Source organism: Leguminivora glycinivorella, chromosome 2 (genome assembly GCF_023078275.1).
Source record: "Leguminivora glycinivorella isolate SPB_JAAS2020 chromosome 2, LegGlyc_1.1, whole genome shotgun sequence".
Classification (NCBI taxonomy): Eukaryota; Metazoa; Arthropoda; class Insecta; order Lepidoptera; family Tortricidae; genus Leguminivora; species Leguminivora glycinivorella.
In genome coordinates, this window is record NC_062972.1 from 1533718 (window position 1) to 1549217 (window position 15500).

The window sequence follows — 15500 nt, forward strand, 5'->3', positions numbered from 1 at the left end:
ACATATTTCTAATTAGTTGAATAGCCTGTCGATGGACATGCGAGTATTTAATTAGCACCGATAGCATTATCAGCTATCGCTCGTGATTCACTCGTCTCAGCGATCTACAGAACGCGCAGGCGCCATTTTAGATATAATTGTTTAATGACATATAGACCGTGTCATTCAGGAAGACGCGTCCCTTGGGTCGAATTGTAATGAATTAAGGTTAGATTTAATAGATTTGTCTAATTCGAGCGCCATCGTGAATGGAACTTAGAAACGAGAGCTTAGGGTATTTATTGTATACTAGCCTTTCCCGCGGCTTCGCTCGAATTAGAAAGAGACAAAAAGTAGCCTATGCCGTCCCTTAAACTATCTCCACTTCGATTCATCGCTCCGTTTTGCCGTGAAAGACGGACAAATAAACAGACACACACACTTTTCCGTTTATAATATTAGTATGGATTGTAATAACTATGCAGTAATGCAAAATGTATATTGTTGATTGTTTTATTTTATCGTATCAACGGTACACGCAGAGATAGTAGTGTATAACAATTACTTACATGTACAATTGTACATGTATTCAAAGCAAAGTTGACCGATGTGACCTCTCGAATAGTAATAACAAGATGTTTTAAATCGAAAGTAGGTACTTATCTTAATAATCATAAGTTACCTATAATAAAATATTGTTGCTCTTAGCTGCGAACTTCTAGAGAAACTATCCTTAATAAGTAAATGAAATAGGTAGTTTAATTTTTGTCCTACTTTTTATCGATTGGGCCTATCTAAGGTTTCATTTTCATGGTTTGACTTAAAAATGTAATTTACTTAGTTAAACTTCCCCTACAATTCTCAGAAAAAAAAATGTACCTCAGTGTCCTTAATCGATGGTGGAATGTATAAAATAGATGATCCGAGACGTCAGTAGGTACTCTCGATCAACCCTTAAAATAAATGAGGGCGTTTATATTTTTTATCGTGGCTGTTATCGACTGGGGCTATCTCTAGTGAGTGTTCCGGGAAGCGCGGGCGCCGCCCGAGTACGCAATACGCATTCCCGATGGATCGAGCGGGATGGTGACCAGTGGAGCTTTGACGGCTCAGCCACGACATTGGTCTAAGCGCGACAGCGGTGAGCGGCGGCTATACATTGGAGCGAGACACAGCGATGGGATATTTCATTCGCACGTATGGCTGCCGCTCACCGCTGCCGCGCTTAGGCCAATATCGTGGCTGGGTGTAATGTGAGCTTTAAGGTGTAGCTTAAACATTAACTTTGGGTCGATTATGATAAAATAGCGTAATTATTCCTACTTGTATTTTCGACATTTCAGCCAGATTGCAATTAACTTTGGTCAAGGTAGATCGGAAAATAATAAATATACCGTACTTGCTAAATTTTTTTTTTGTAAACCTGACCTTATTATTTTTGTCTGTAGGGACAGCTTCTCTTCTGGAGGCCTAGCACATGATGGCCGCGGGAGTATGTCGCCGCGAGATAGATGACACGTCTTTGTCTAATTGTATTAATGACATAGGACAGGGCAGCTTCGCGGCCATCTTCTGGAGATCAAATTTATTTCACTCGGCTAGACTTTCGGCGCCACGCCACTCGATCTATCAGTTAGCACCTCTCTTGAAGTAGATAATTTACTTTTCCCTCACTAGCTCGGAAACACGTGTTTTGTCCTTTGATACCAGCGGGTAAAAACGCATTTTATCCACTAGTGGACAAAGTAATTTGACCTTGAATATAGGCAAATTTTCAATTGGTTCAACAATAGAATCCTTTCACTTGCTCGTTTTTCAATTCCACACTCGTTAAAATCCAAGTTTGCACCCTTGTATAACAGATAACTCTACTCCAGGGTTTAAAATTGTTCTCGTATCATTCAAGTCCTAAGTTTAATTTTAGCATAAAATAACTAAAAATACATGTGATTTGTTGCAATATACAGAGGTTACACTGGTTAACCCTTCTCTCGCTAAGCTATCGGAACACCGAGCCGGATTCCACTGCGCCGGCGCACTGGTACCGATTTTGGTTATCTACCTTTTGACTCGAGGCCCGTGGACGGTGGTCTTCTAATGTAGGTACCTGGTAACGAATTATATTCTGTCAAACAAGTCTGTCAGTAAATAAGAACTAAGAAAACTATAGGTATCCTTTTCTCTAGCACCCTAAAGAAAAGGATGCATATAGTTTTCAAAATTTGTTCTTATTTACTGACAAGTTTAAACGAAAATAAGTATATTAGTTTCAAATAAGAGGTTGACATTTTGGTTTGAGTATAGTTATGGATAAGTCTTCGCATTGGCTTTGAAAACTTTAAGTAGGTACTCGAAGACAATATTAGGTAAACCTCGGTAACGTAGTAATGTCCTGAATTCCTCATGTCCTTTAAAAATCCAACTAGAATGTTTAGAAATATGAAATGTTCTTTGATATTTTATGTTTTTTTTTTTTTTGGAAAATGAAAAGTGTGTGCAACTACTCAGAAATTTTGTGTGAAGTCATTCTTCATTCTAATAAAGAGATCACGAGCAATAATTTAGGACTCTTAATTGCAAATATTCGCATTCGTTATACCGCCAGATTTAAACGCAGGTCGCTTCAAACAAAAACGTTATTTTTGACGTTTAAATATCCGAATCATATCGTATTTAAGCCAATTTCTGAATTATATTAAAATTCGAATCGGTCCGATCATCACCTGGTCTACATTATAAGTGCAGAAAAGAAATAAGAATATTACCTTTTAAATCTCAATAGCAAAGCAACCCTTTTTAGTTGTTTTTGAGTGTACTTATCCAATCGAGCCAGACAAACAGAGGAAAATCCCGTAAGCTGGCGGGGAAACCTGGATTTATCATAGGGTTTCCCCTTTCGCCCCCTGGCCGCCGCGATTTGCCATTTTGTTAACGTCTTCTAGTAAAATAAGGGAGTGTAATAATAATATTTTTACGAATAGCAAGCAGGCTTAACAAAAAAAGCGCTGGTGGCCTAGCGGTAAGAGCATGCGACTTTCAATCCGGAGGTCGCGGGTTCAAACTCCAGCTCGTACGAAATGTGATTTGATAATTGCCAGACGCTTTTCGGTGAAGGAAAATAATAATATCATGAGGAAACCGGGATAATCCCAATAAGGTCTAGTTACCCTTCGGGTTGGAAGACTTGGAAGGTCAGAACTACGCTTTCGTAAAAACTAAGTGTCCAAGCCCAATTTTGGGATTAGTTGTCAAAGCGGATCCCAAGCCCCCATGAGCCGTGGCGAATGCCACGATAACGCAAGGAGGATGATGAGCAAGCAGGATCAACCTCCTGGCGATCCGCGTCCTACATAGAACATAAAAAAAAAAAATATCCCCTATTAGGTTTTGACAGAGTAAAATTTTAGCTGGCAAATTATAAAACGCGGTCGTGACTCGTGACGCTAAGGTTATTCGGAGTGATTTTAAAAATCCAAACATTTTGGACATTTAAATTTTATTTTCAGCTAATGACAGTGCTAAAAGGTATTCCTTTTAATAACAAAATCTGGACCTCTATAAAGATATGATATGACGTAACTTTAGATATTTTCAAGAAATTTGTACCTACTTCAGATCAAGGCAAAGCCTTTAACATAAAAAAGATTAGGTTTCAAAACAAGTCCCAACAAATAAAACACTTAGCGCTATCGTTTTCCGAAAACTAATTGATTCAATAGATAGGACGCGGTTTCCTCTCAATGGACCTTATTTTTTTTTTCTCCCAAATTCCTTTCGACTCCATTACTTGATGACAATATAAAAATCAAAGCGTTTACCATTCGCTTTAAAACAATGAGTCAGAGTTGATTTTGAATGAATCCGAGAGTAAAAAACTAAACAAATACTGGAAACACAAGCTTAAAACAAAAGCGTTCATAAACACTCTTAAAGAAAACTTCATAAAGTTCATTTTTGAAAAATTCGAATGCATAAGAATCTACAACATCTATAATGCTAGCATCATCCCCTTTAAATCAATGCACTAAAGTCTAGATTCAACTCAAACACCCGCATAATCAAAATGTCTTCTCACATGTGTTTCTCCGAATTCATTCATTTACATCTCCGAGTTTTGAAATTCGAATTCGAACTTCAGTCTTATTTTGAACCGTTTTACCAACGTCTTTTAATGCTTACGCTGCCATTTTGAGTCGTATCTTGTATTTTCAAAGAATATTTTTGTGTGTGTGAGTTTAGGTCCTGTTACTAAGTGCTCTCGTATCGGCAGTGATAAGCGTCCATTAATGCTATCGTGGTACCGAGGCGCCGGTATGTTCCTACGCCCTTCCTCACATGCGATTTTTGTATTTTTTTGTTTGGGATAAGAGTTCAATTCATATAGCAGGTTAAAGACACTTTTGTGTTTAATATACTGTGGGAGGATGAGAATCCCATTGATATACTGTTTACAAAGTATAGTTGTAGATAGAAAACATCCTCTGCGCTCTACGAAATATACCACTTGACAAATTATTTTTTATTTTAATTATTTTAAGAATTAACTAAAGAGTAATTATCAGCCGGTTAGGGGCATTTTTGTATTTATGGACACACGACTCACCGATTGTCTAGCTAGAGTATGTGAGGATATAAAAGATTCGTAGAATGTTTTGGTTTCTGTTCCTACACTTTCCACTGTATACTTGCTTCTGTGTTTTCGTTGAAAATATGAATTACTAACTTTTTCCCGCGGCTTCGCTCGCGTTAAAAAGAGACAAAAAGTAGCCTATGTCACTCTCCATCTCTTCAACTATCTCCACGTGAAAATCACGTTAATTCGTCGCTCCGTTTTGCCGTGAAAGACGGACAAACAAACAGACACACACACTTTCCTTTTCCTCCTTTCCTTCAATTTTAATATTAAGTATGGATTGTTAGATATTACACATATAATACCTAAGATAAATCTTAAAATGACTGTCAGTTTGTTAACATAGAGTTCATGTTCTTTGCCATAATTAAGATTTGTAACAAACTTTTTTTTAATATGTAAAATAAACATGAACGACACAAAAATAACATCCTGTTTAGAACATTTTGTGGCTCAATATGGCTGGATACATTAACTTGAACATTAGATAAAAAACCTTTTTCAAAATTAAACATATTTATAATCTTCCTGCCATTATCTGTACAAATCTCGACTCTAATTATGAAGTTGTTTAAGGTTCACCTTCCGTTGACAGTGACGATTATTAGGAAACAGATTTCTAAGTTTTTAAGAGCACTTTCAAGCTTATTTATCATACCCCATAATACACCCAATAACTATGCAAGCGAGTCACTTGGTAAAAACGTTTAAGAGCGCTATGACAAAAAAAGGCGATATATTGTAAAATGCACAATATTTATCGACAAAATTGTACACTTTACTCATACTAAAAGACAGTGAAAGTACTTGTTTCAGTTAGAACATCTTATTAACTGTCGGTTAATTAAAAAACATATGGAAAAAAAAGCTTTTTCAATTAGTAATGATTGTTTTCCTGATGCTCGTTTAGGAAAAACCGCGTGAAGCACAGAATTCGGAGCTCTTATTATCAACAACTTGATAAGCTCACTCTCATAAATGAGGTAAATTTAAGTTCCAAATATCTTGTACTTAAGGCCCATTAAACAATATTTATCATTTAATCCTTTGAAATTGAGAAATTGAAAGTAAAACGAACTCAATTTTGTCTTGAAAATACATTGAAACAAGTGATCATTTCTCCGAAAATCTACATGTTATCGAAGTTATTTTAGTATATAAATAATCTGTACAATCTGCTTAAATTGCTGTTATCCATTTCATACAATAATTACTATTACCAATAATTCGGAATCATAGTCGATTCAAAATAACTGAAATTATTGACTTGATTACTTTCAGATTACAAATATGTAGTACCTCAGATTGCTGACTGTCACTTTGACACAAAAGTCATCATGGGTGTCGTAAAATAGGTTTTAGGGGGTGCTGATTCCAAAATTAATGACCAATGTGGAATCTGACATTGCTGACTGTCACTTTGACACAAAAGTCGTCATGGGTGTCGTAAAATAGGTTTTAGGGGGTGCTGATTCCAAAATTAATGACCAATGTTCAATCTGACGTTGCTGACTGTCACTCTGACACAAAAGTCGTCATGGGTGTCGTAGAATAGGTTTTAGGGTGTGCTGATTCCAAAATTAATGACCAATTTGGAATCTGACATTGCTGACTGTCACTTTGACACAAAAGTCGTCATGGGTGTCGTAAAATAGGTTTTAGGGGGTGCTGATTCCAAAATTAATGACCAATGTGGAATCTGACATTGCTGACTGTCACTTTGACACAAAAGTCGTCATGGGTGTCGTAAAATAGGTTTTAGGGGGTGCTGATTCCAAAATTAATGACCAATGTGGAATCTGACATTGCTGACTGTCACTTTGACACAAAAGTCGTCATGGGTGTCGTAAAATAGGTTTTAGGGGGTGCTGATATCAAAATTAATGACCAATGTTCAATCTGACGTTGCTGACTGTCACTCTTACACAAAAGTCGTCATGGGTGTCGTAAAATAGGTTTTAGGGGTGCTGATTCCAAAATTAATGACCAATTTGGAATCTGACATTGCTGACTGTCACTTTGACACAAAAGTCGTCATGGGTGTCGTAAAATAGGTTTTAGGGGGTGCTGATTCCAAAATTAATGACCAATGTGGAATCTGACATTGCTGACTGTCACTTTGACACAAAAGTTGTCATGGGTGTCGTAAAATAGGTTTTCATGGGTACTGATCTCAATATTAATGATCAATTTGGAATCTGATATTGCTGACTGTCACTTTGACATAAAAGTCGTTATGGGTGTTGTCAAATAGGTTTCCAGGGGTACTGTGCAATGTCAGGTTCCAAATCGGTCATGACTTTTTAAATCATTTCATTAATTTTGGAATCAGTACCCCTAAAACTATTTGACTACACCCATGATTCCTTTTGTGTCAAAATGACAATTAGCACTGTGAGATTCCAAAATAGTTATTAATTTTGGAATCAGCACCCCGGAAACCTTTTTGACGACACCTATGACGACTTTTGTGTCAAAGTGACAGTCAGCAATGTCAAGATTCCAAATCGGTCATTAATTTTCAAATCAGCACCTCCGGAAACCTATTTGACGACACCCCTGACGACTTTTGTGTCAAAGTGACAGTCAGCAATGTTAGATTCCACATTGGTCATTATTTTTGGAATCAGCACTCCCTAAAACCTATTTTACGACATCCATGATGACTTTTGTGTCAAAGTGGCAGTCGGCAATGTTAGATTCCATATTGGTCATTAATTTTGGAATCAGCACCCCCTAAAACCAATTTTACGACACCCATGACGACTTTTGTGTCAAAGTCACAGTCAGCAATGTCAGATTCCACATTGTTCATTAATTTTGGAATCAGCACCCCTGCAAACCTATTTGACGACATCCATGACGACTTTTGTGTCAAAGTGACAGTCAGCAATGTCAGATTTCACATTGGTCATTAATTTTGGAATCAGCACCCCTAAAACCTATTTTACGACACCCATGACGACTTTTGTGTCAAAGTGACAGTCAGCAATGACAGATTCCAAATCGGTCATTAATTTTTAAATCAGCACACCCGAAAACCTATACTCGTGGTATATGCACTTGAAATGTGAAAGTGAAAATGCTAGAATGACATGTAAACCAAAAACAATTTGAGTGACATAAAGAAGTAAAGTAATAAGCCTGGAATCGAAGTAAAGTGGGATTCAAAATACTTAAGTACTTGATTACCGAGGAATCCATATTACAGGAATCTATATTATACCGATTCCAAAGGAATGGATTACAGAGGTAATCATAATACAGCATTACAGTAATTTTCATATAACAAAAGCAAATATTTGGGATGGGATCTACTTTTATAATTATTTTTTTAAATAAATTTTAACATAATTGATATTATTTTGCGCTACATTCTAGTATTTTCGTACAAAATAATGTTTATTAGAAATCAAAAGTTTATATCGAGATAGTAGATTGTGGTTGTTATCAAAATTCCATAGAAAGGATCAAGATTGTTTTGTCCATTATCGTAGTGCGAGCGAGTGATAAGACGTGCTAGAAAGGGTCGGCATATTGGGCTCGCGCGGCGGGTGAAATACCTAATTTCGCCCGACGCCGAAATGTTATAACGCTCTTAAGTGACCCGTTTTTATTACTCTTGAGTATATCCATACTAATATTATAAATGGGAAAGTTTATGTGTCTGTTTGTTTGTCCGTCTTTCACGGCAAAACGGAGCGACGAATTGACGTGATTTTTTAAGTGGAGATAGTTGAAAGGATGGAGAGTGACACAGGCTACTTTTTGTCTCTTTATAACGCGAGCGAAGCCGTGGGCAACAGCTAGTTATTCTATATTTAATTGTTTACTTTGAAAGGATTAACCGTGTTTTATTTGTAGTGGAGGTTAGTTAATTCTTAAGGGCTACTTGCACCAACGAAAATGGAGGTTTAACTCGAAGGTTAACCACCATTTTATATGGAATTTGACAGATGACAGCCCACTAACCCTGAGTTAAGTGGTTGGTGCAAGTGGGCCTAAGAGTGGTCACATCTAGCATCCAGCCACATTTTATGCGAAATCGCTTGTTAGTATGGTATGAAGACGCTTACGCATCGGAAATCTGAGTATGCGTAAGCATGTTCATATAAAGAGCGTTTTACCATACATCAAATGCAGCTTGATTCTGATGTGATTCCACCCTAAAAGAACGTTAGTCTGTTTTGATTTTCTCTACAAAAGTTTCTGTTCAACCATTTGTCGACGGATTGCTAAAACGGAACTTTACTCCGGGTCGCGTGTCCGAGGTGTGGTCGATTTAACACGTCACAGCTGATTTACGACCTGAAACAAACCGCCGAACCCCGGTTTCGACAAAATTGTGCATTACCGTGATTACTACAACTTATGGGGTGAAAAGTTCAATCTGTGTACATTTTTGTGGTCTTATAGGTAGGAGGGTTAAATTGTGGCGTAGGCGAGAGGCTGGCAATCTGTCACTACAATATCACAATTTCGTTTTATTTCAACCCCTTATTTGCCAAGAGTGGCACTGAAACTTGAGTAGTTTCATGTGCTCTGCCTACCCCTTCATGGGATACAGGCGTGATTTTATGTATGTTTGTTATAGGTACCTACTGAAGAAAATGGTTAAACTATTTAAAAACACCTAGAAAATAAATATAAATATTTGATTAAGACGAAAGGGCAAACGTGCGATCAACCGCCTTTTCATACAAAGGTAGTTCCTCTTTTGCTTCGCAACTTTCTGGATATAATTCATAATAATTTATTGCGATCATGGTAGTAACCATGGATATTAACTTCTTTTAATTGTTTTGATACTATTTTGGCAACTATGCCCGGTATGTTTAACTTTTAATTATTATATCTTAGGAGCATATCAAAATAGTTTTTCTCTCATATTTTTTACAATACTTCATCGAAAATCTCTAAAAAGCTATCAACACCATGATGGATGAAATGCCTAAAATCGCCGTCAATAGAAATTGTCAACAGTGTAAACAAACCGTTGTATAAAATATCAATATTCTAGCACAATTTTATTATTTTAAAGGTTGAGGATCATAATGTGATATGAATTGTTTAAATAACACATGGATTTAGCCAGTATCTGATGAGTAAGAATGAAAATTAACAACATTTTGACTACAAGGTTTGTTTACATTGTTCACAAGTTCTATTGACGGCGACTTTACAGTTTTGAACTTGTCTCGAAGTATGTAGGTATCATTATTATGGGACTTATCTAAAAGCCCTTTTTTGCTGTCTGCATATGTGTAACTAAGCTCACACATTTCTGCCTAGACTGACGGATTAAAGGCTAGGTATATTTTTAAATTCAAGGCCATAGTCTCGTCTCAGTAGGTTTCAAAAGACTGACTTTAGTTATGAATCAAAACCTAATCTAGTTTATTTATTTTACTGTTTTTGTATACGTTTGGATAAAACAACATACCTACTCTAAATTACTTCAGTTTTTTTAAATTCTCTAATGTAGGTAATATAAATTTTCGGCATTATAACAATAAATAATAAAAAAAAATTAATGCTAAAACTAAATATAAAAAATCTCACCTAGAGAACCGACCGACCTCAGCCTCCTTAGCACAAGTTGCCTTGTCGCGCGCGAGTCCATACTTGAAGTCGCGCTTGATGTATGGACTCGCGCGTGACAAGGCAAGTTGTGCTGAAGTGGCTGGAAGTGACATAATTGTCGATCATATTATGTATATCTTCTAACGCCAGCGATATATGCGTTCCTCGCTTATCGTTTGTCGTTGACGCTACCACGGCGCGGAAATTCACACGCTGCTTTCAGGGATGGCGCGCCTTAGCTTTTGATGCTTTTTGTCCGATATTAGGTCCGAATTAAAATACACAAATTAAATAGGTACGTAAATAATTGCAGTTCATACTGTACTTGTACACTACACCTACTAGATTGGGTACATCTAGACCCAATTATGATCAGATAAACCCCAGTACCTACGTACTGGGTGCGAGGCAAGAGAAATTACTTATAGCTTCGTGCCTATTAGATTTTTCAAAATTATTTTTTATTCCAGAATTGCTACTTTGTTAGCATTTTTTTAAATACTACGTCGGTGGCAAACAAGTATACGGCCCGCCTGATGTAAAGCGGTCACCGTAACCTATGGACGCCTGCAACTCAAACAGTGTCACATGCGCGTTGCCACCCCATTAGAAACTTGTACATATCCTTTTGCTGCTTTTGCTTTTGCTTTAGCATAGGTATAATCAGACCAAAAAGAGTAATCAACCTCTAGTATCGGAACGTGGATCCACGTTCGTAGATATTGAATTCTAATTAATTTTAAATTTGAGTTCAATACCTACGAACGTGGATCCACGTTCCGGCACACGAGATGTTAAAAAGTAGAAATTTATCATAGTGTCGATGTCGTCCCGTTCTCTCGCACATATTGATTTGAAAGGGATGACACTACAATGTTGTCACTTTTTAATTTCTATTCTTTTTGGTCAAATTGTACATCTGTAGGTATACAATAATCCTTACGAAATTTCAAAGCTCACACATTTTGAAAAGAACTAAAATTCATCAGGAAAAAATCCCGGAATTATTAAATTGTCACAAAAGCTTTTCTAGCTCTTCAATTAGTCAATGCGTGTGACAGCCCTGCTTGCGCAGGCGCCGAATAGTTGAAAGCTCAATGACACCGACCGAGGAATGCCCACGTAGCTTTTTATTGCACTTCCCGCTACGCTACCCGGTACATCACTCTTCTCTAGTTTTTCATCGTCTAATCTATCGATTTTTAAACTACGCCTTTTCATTTGATTGAGATTTTTTTCACTTATTTTTAAAGAATGACAGCTCTGACTACGATAGTACTCTTTATTATACTGTGGCTCTGATGTAGTGTCGCTAACAGCAGCATGATTCGGCAATAATATAGTGTTATTTTGGAGGAAAAGTGGTGCCGAGAAATGAGACACGGCCAGGGGGCCGATTTTTGAATCTCACTTTCACTAAAATACCGGTTGAAAACGGTGAATTGCCTATTATTTTCAGTGACAATTTTCTGAATTCGAACGCCATGAGACTCAAAAATCGGCCCCCAGTTCACGTATCGGTATATTTCGACTGACGATCAGTTGCCTTGCGCAGCCGGCTGGCGGGGAGATCTCATCTACCCGATATCTTAAACCTAACAAATAGTAATTAAGTAAAGCCTGAACAGAAATATATGACTACGCGCCATCTTGCGGAATTCCATTAGAACTATTTTCTTCATACTAAACTGAACTGTCACTGCATACATCAAAATAACAGCGCCCTCTTGGCGGTAGTCCTACATCTGACCAGGCTTTAATACACCTATTCGTATTTAAGAAGTAGTACATAATGTTTACTCAAATAAAATTATCCATACAATCCTGGTCAAAAACGCATTTCAAAGCACTGATTTAATAAAGTACGCAAAAATTATCGGTGCAGTAATTTTGAAAGAAATAATATACTATACTTACCTACCTAAGATGCTACGCAAAGTTTATTGATTTAACAAAGTATTTTATTGTAGTCATAACGATTTTTCTTTTATAACTTTGTTTTTTTTTTCAACAAAAAGTCCTATCAGTCTTATCTCGAAGAAAATTTTCTTTCTAAATCTCGTTTCGGTGAACTCAAAGCCCCAAGTGTGACATTCCAGCGCCCATTATTATGTAGAGTCAATGTAGAGTTAAAAACAGAGAGTATGTTGTTACAACAGTTTCCTCCGTTATGTCAGTTACACGTGTTGGCATCTCAAAACATAGCATTAGTACATGAAATGTTAGCACTATTCCACATTTTACTTTAGCAATGAATAGAATGTGGTTACTTGGTTAGCCCATTTTTGTATTTGTAAAATGATGACTAGATCCTAAGTTACATTTATTATTTTATTATTATTATTAGCCGACATTGTACTGCTGGGCAAAGGCCTCCCTCTTACTCTTCCACGTATCCCTATCCTCGGAAGTCTCCCACCAGTGTGAAAGAAAAATCTTAGTGTAAACAGGTCAGTCTTACATTATTTTAAGAATAATAAAAATACCTATTGAGGAATATAAGTTTTTTTTTGTAATTAATTTTGAGATAAAATGGTATATTGCTCTATCTATTTTAGTTTCTATGGTTATTGTTCACTGTAGGGTAGGTACACTAGGTACAAACAAAATGATAAAGATCTCTTTTTTATACCTGACTCAAGAATTACAAAATTTATCATTAAAATCGCAATATTACCTTAAATATAGTCAATTCCAAGGATTTTAATCATACGTTTTTATTATGTTATAAATTAAGATATGTATCAGTATCAAAGCATGTTTTAATTCATTATTGTTTGGTATTATGGCAGAATAGGTGTGGTCCGGTTTACATAATTGCTACGTATATAAGTATATGACCTTCGTTTGGCCGATTAAATGCTAATATACTTGTGTACGTTTCTTCATTATATACTGTGGTATAAGCCCAATATATACTATGTTTTTATATTTTTTGATGTATAGAAGAAACATAACTTTTTGCGTGATTTTTTATTAAAAATATGAATATGAAAGGAACATTTTTCGTTTATAATTTAGGTACAAAATACGTAACGCTATCATCCAACTTTTATCGATTATTAAGATATCGATATAATTAAAATAAAAACTATAATATTTTCTGAAATGATATTACTTATTATTGTATTATTGTTTCATATTTGCTCTTCCTTTTTAAGTTATTTCTTTAGTATAATATTAAAAAATATGATATATGCTTGTGTAAAGTATAACTATATGTAGGTATGTGTAAATAATACCTACCAGTAATACCTATAGGTTTTATATAGAAAGGGAAAGTGTAGTGTTTACATTTTCTCACAGACAGAGCCGTAGTCATTTCCAGATTTTCGAGAATAATAAAAAAAATCACCTCTCAAAAATCATTCATCAGTTCCAAACAAGACAAGTATATGGCGGTCTATAAAACTGTCTACAACGCGTCTGTATGCGTGCACGCACACATTCATTACCAATAAGAACACAAATCCACAATCAAGACCAATCTAATCTCCATCTTATGCAATACTAATTAAGTACAATATCCTAGAGTCACTGTTCTTTTGTTTTTAGTCTACCTTTTCACAGGTGTCCATATGTGATGTCATTTCAAAACAGGTCCTATAGTCGATATATGATCATATATTTTTTTGGTGCCCAAATTTTTCCTTGAGTTTTTTGAATGATAATTTAGAGCATATTAAAATCAGTCATTGATAAAGGCATAAGCCATAAAGAGGCTCTGTAAGTGCCTAAATGAAACTTTATAAAGTGACTCATAACTTGATTTATTGCTGTACGTTTTTAGGGTTCCGTAGTCAACTAGGAACCCTTATAGTTTCGCCATGTCTGTCTGTCCGTCCGTCCGTCCGTCCGCCCGTCCGTCCGTCCGTCCGTCCGTCCGTCCGCGGATAATCTCAGTAACCGTAAGCACTAGAAAGCTGAAATTTGGTACCAATATGTATATCAATCACGTCAACAAAGTGCAAAAATAAAAAATGGAAAAAAATGTTTTATTAGGGTACCCCCCCTACATGTAAAGTGGGGGCGGATATTTTTTTTCATTCCAACCCCAACGTGTGATATATTGTTGGATAGGTATTTAAAAATGAAGAAGGGTTTACTAAGATCATTTTTTGATAATATTAATATTTTCGGAAATAATCGCTTCTAAAGGAAAAAAAGTGCGTCCCCCCCCTCTAACTTTTGAACCCTATGTTCAAAAAATATGAAAAAAATCACAATAGTAGATCTTTATAAAAACTTTCTAGGAAAATTATTTTGAACTTGATAGGTTCAGTAGTTTTTGAGAAAAATACGGAAAACTACGGAACCCTACACTGAGCGTGGCCCGACACGCTCTTGGCCGGTTTTGCTACATAGTGTCAAGTCGATTAAGTAATATTTTGGTTCAAATAATATTGACCATGAACTCGTAGATGTCATCTAAAACCAAATATTCCTAAACGCGTATTATACTGTACCTTGTACCTTTGCGTTTTTCCACATTATTCCTAGTTTTCATTTTAGAATGAACTGTTTTATTTCCGTGCCCGCTCTACCGATACAATTTCCCAGTAGTTTTTAGAAGTTTGAACCTCTAAAAAAGAGCGCACCTACTGTTGAAACCATGTGCTCATCCAAAAGACCGGCTCTGACCCTCTAGCACAACTTGCCTTGTCGCGCGCGAGTCCATGCTTGAAGTCGCGCATGATGTATGCGAAAATCTGCTTATCGTTTCCTACTCTATAAAAGTAGAAAAACAAAGTCTTGAAAGGTAGAAGACGGGACCTCTAATAGTTTCTTTCTGAGAAACAAGATACCTAATACCTATTTTAGGGTCCCATACAAAAAAAAATAGAGTTTATTTTATTTCTGCTGTCTATATGCCTTATTTCGAAAACATGTATTCAACATTTATTGTTTCTTATATACATACAACAATACAATACAATACAATACTCTTTATTGCACACCTCACATAGTTTACAAGTAATACACAAGAAACAAAACAAATTAAACATATGTAGCAACAGGCGGTCTTATCGCTTAAGAGCGATCTCTTCCAGACAACCTTTGGGTACTGGAGAATAATCAGAATATATGGTAGGTGGCTCTAAGAAATATGAGAAGTAGAATTATAATTCTCTATCGGATAGCATTTTTCGAAAAATGATTTTCTGAAAAAACTGCGAATATCCTCTTTTATTTAGATTGTTTGAATTTGAACGCTTGCTCGCCTTTCCGAACGCTCCGCGCCGAGCATCCACTCAGGCCTCACACACACCGCACAGTCCTCGTTGATTATGAATTATGTTATGAT

At 36.2% G+C, this 15500-nt stretch overlaps 1 protein-coding gene across 1 annotated transcript in view; it reads left to right on the plus strand.

Moving 5' to 3' along the window:
• The window catches only part of LOC125241078 (mothers against decapentaplegic homolog 6), a 48930-nt gene that overhangs the window by 18517 nt on the left and 14913 nt on the right, over positions 1-15500 (plus strand). The gene's annotated exons all lie outside the window — the stretch shown is intronic.